We start from the raw sequence: 3,602 nt of genomic DNA, 5'->3' as shown, positions 1-3,602 counted from the left end.
CAGGGGCCTCTGGCCTCAAGGACGGGCGCATCACGGCTTCACAGACAGGCCAACAGGTCGAGCAGGAAGACAGCAGCTGGAACCAGTTGCCAACTTGCTAGGGGGGCTTGGGCAAGCCACTCTGGCCATTCTGACCCACCTTACAAGGTTGTCATCATCAGTATGTGAAGAAACCACGGGATCAAACAAAAGGCCCATCTGATCCAACCAGATGTCTCCACAAAACCCACAAGCAGAGCACCAGCAACACCTTCAGCCAAGAGCAGTGGAAGGATATCAATATTTGAACAAAGGCGTCAAAAGAAAGAGGTATCCTGCCTCTGAACATGGAGCTTCTGTTTAGCCATCTTAGCGAACAGTAGTAGAGAGAGCTAGTGGTGGACATACCTGCTGCTCCCTGTGAATTTGCCTAATCCTCTTAGTGGCACTGAAAATACCAATGCTGCGGATCACTAAGAGAACACATTCACACAGCCCTTGGGAAGCATTCGGAGCAATCCCATCTTCAGATTCTCAACTGAACACTTGCCTTCTGCATTTGCGATACTGCCAGTTCCAAGTTTTCTCTCTGTATTTCAAAAATGTTGCATCACATGTAAAAAAAAGCAGACAACAAAAGCTTTTCTTATTTGGGTGGAGGTCCCCTGGGAGAGTGTTGGGTTTTAGCAACTTAAAACACTTCAGTAATTATAGAGTTAACTTTGTTTGTTTTGGTCAACAGGAAGTCACATGTTTATTGTATCCAATCTGTTTACTAAGTGAGAAAAGCCAACAAATCTTGTAGGAGGTTTTAGTAAAATTACCTGACCTTGTGATCTGGCTATTTAGCATATTGGGGTCTCTTTCCTCCCTTTCTCTTTGCTTGGAGAAGGAGACACCATTCCTGAAGTATCTTTCTAGCAGTAAACATGTAGGAACCGAGTGTTTCTTATTTTCCATCCCGTTTACCTTTTCCCCATGTTAGTTCTAATAAAGCTTCTGTTTTTTTCAAACACCACATGATCTCAGACTCTCGTTCATGGCTCTGCTGATTCAATCTCTGTTTAAGAATTATTTTTATAAGGATACCTATCAGAGAGGGGTTTTAAGAGTAGGTGAGAGAGGACGAGGAGAAAGAAACAATGGAGCCTGCTTGAAGTGGTCCTGAACAAGGAAGACTGGCTGGTTATTTCAAGAGCGTGGAAGTGGTTTACTTCAGGAAGAAAGTAATCACCATGCAAAGCGGGCACCCTGTGAGAGCTGTGGAAGTCCTGGGTCCGGGCCACCGGGTGCAAGATCCAGGACAAACCACCCAGTCCCTCCATCCTGCTGAGAGAGCAGCCTGTGCTTCCGGCTCCCAGGGCTGGCCTGAGGGTGCCTGTACACACCCCACATTCAATACAGAGAAGAAGGAAGCCAACCACGGACTTTTACTTCCATGGCATTCCGAAGGAACAGTGTAACATTCAAACACATAGGCTTGTTGACCCTTGAACTCTTTTGGGAATCCAAACACACTTTATACAACACAGGAAAACTTCCCAGTAGCTGAACCTTTTAAGTTGTAGAGTAGGAGTGTCAAACCTAGGGCCTGCAAGATGGAACCCTCCCCTGCAGGGCTCCTCTCAGGCCTGCGAGCAACTGGCTCTCCTCTGCTTCCTGCATCACAGCTCACTTTTGGCCAGCTCTCTCCTGCTTCCTGCTTCGCAGAGGAAAGATTGGCCATGCAGTCCCATGCAGTGTTCCCTCTAAGCTGAGTTAGTGTGAGCTAGCTCACATTTTTTTAGCCTCTGGCTCACGCATTTTTGTCTCAGCTCAGGAAGGAGGGCTCCAGAACAAACTAATTTGTGCAGCAACCAAATTGCTCACTCACAACTTTAATGCCAGTAGCTCACAAAGTAGAATTTTTGTTCACAAGACTCCATGGCTTAGAGGGAGCCTTGGTCCCGTGGCACCCTTAAGACCAACAAAGTTTTATTCCAGGTATAAACTTTCATGTGCACACTTCTTCAGAGAAGGGGAAGGAGGGGGACTGAATGATCCAGAGGGGGGGGGGAAATCCCCCTTTCCAGTTCTAACAGACAGGGGGAAAAGAAACCTAACAGCACAGCCTGCAATTTTTATTAGTGGAAGGGAGCAAGAGTCCAGTAGGGAGGCAGGGAGGGAGAAGAGAGTCCCACAGCACCTTTACAACCAACAGTTTCATTCCAGGTATAAGCTTTTGTGTGCACACACACGTCTTTGGGGGGGGGGGGCCAGAGAGAAAGAGAGAGAAAGACAGATCCCCCATTCCAGTTCTTACAGATGGGGGGGGGGGAAGAAACCTAACAGCACACCTTGTAATCTTTATTAGTAGAAGGCAGTAGTAGAGTCCAGTAGCACCTTAACGAGTAACAAGAATTGTTGCAGGGTATCAGCTTTCATGAATCATGGCTCACTTCTTCAGATATACCTGGAATGTGGGTCCATCTGTTCTTATAACTTGGTGAAGTGATTTCAGAGGCCAAATGACAACAGTAGGCATTGGTAAGGAGAGAGAAAACCTAGGTCTCAATTCAGTCCAGGAGGATGCATTGTCTTGAGCTTCATTATCAATTGCAAGTCAGCTGTCTTTCTAATCTCCCTTTCAAATTCCTTTGTAAGAGAACTGTTGCTCCTAAGTTAGCAACTGAATGTTAAAATGTCCCCCCACTGTTTTTTGAATGGTGTGGTTTCTGAGAGCAGTAGAAAGAGTCCAGTAGCACCTTAAAAACTAACAAAACTTGTGGTCGGGTATGAGCATTTGTGAGTCAGTTCTCACTTCTTTATTCTTTGCATCCTCCTGGAGTGAATCCTCCTGGACCAAACTGAGGCTTAGGTTCCCTGTCTCATTACCAATGCTGATACCTCCATGCCTACTCCTCCTCTGCACATCACACCTAATCCAAGCAAGCCTGCTGTTGCCATTCAGCCTCTGAAATCATCTTGATGAGGTTTATGCCTCCAGTACCTCATGTTACATGTTATGGCAGAGGTAGCCTGGGGGACAAAGGGACATTTATTTGCCACCCTCTTCCCCAACCCGATTGGGCGCGGGGTCCCCCGGAGACCATGTGGGTGGGTTGGGGGGGGAGGGGCGTCTTTCTGCATACCCCACATACAGGAGGGCCCTTTCTTCTGCCTCAGCTCCACGGGACCCTCTAGATGGGCGGCAGGGAGTGGTCCTGGCGGTCTCTTCCTTCCTTCCTTGACTTCCGGGGGGGGGCAAAGCAGCGGGCGTGGTGGTGGTAGTTCTCCTCGCCTCCATTTCCTGCTCGCCACAGCCCGGGGAGGAGGAGGAGGTGAAGGGAGCGCCCCTGGCCCGAGGCCTCCCCACCCCCCCCCCATCCAAGCCTGCACCGCGCCGGCCCTCGACGGGGCGAGCGCCCTGCTGGGCTGCTGCTTCGCGCCGGCCCTGCGGGAGCCGGGGCTCCCCCAACTCCGAGCCCCGCAGGCGAGGACCACCGGCCACGCCCTCCTCCTCCTCCTCCGGCCCGCCCTCCCCCTTCCCGAGGAATCCCCGCCCCCGCCGCCGCCGCGAAGGTCGCTGGCTGCCCAGGTCCGCCGGGCCTCGCTGCCCTCTTCCTTCCAGGCCACACCCCCGG

General features: G+C 50.6%; 1 protein-coding gene across 1 annotated transcript in view; it reads left to right on the top strand.

The window, feature by feature from the left end:
* The window catches only part of LOC107109713 (zinc transporter ZIP1-like), a 16,668-nt gene that overhangs the window by 11,466 nt on the left and 1,600 nt on the right, over window positions 1-3,602 (top strand). The window lies entirely within an intron of this gene.

This window comes from Gekko japonicus, unplaced genomic scaffold (assembly GCF_001447785.1).
Source record: "Gekko japonicus isolate JY-2015 unplaced genomic scaffold, Gekko_japonicus_V1.1 scaffold1830, whole genome shotgun sequence".
Lineage (NCBI taxonomy): Eukaryota > Metazoa > Chordata > Lepidosauria > Squamata > Gekkonidae > Gekko > Gekko japonicus.
The sequence above is the reverse complement of the archived record's forward strand: the minus strand, read 5'-3'. Positions and strand labels throughout refer to the sequence as shown.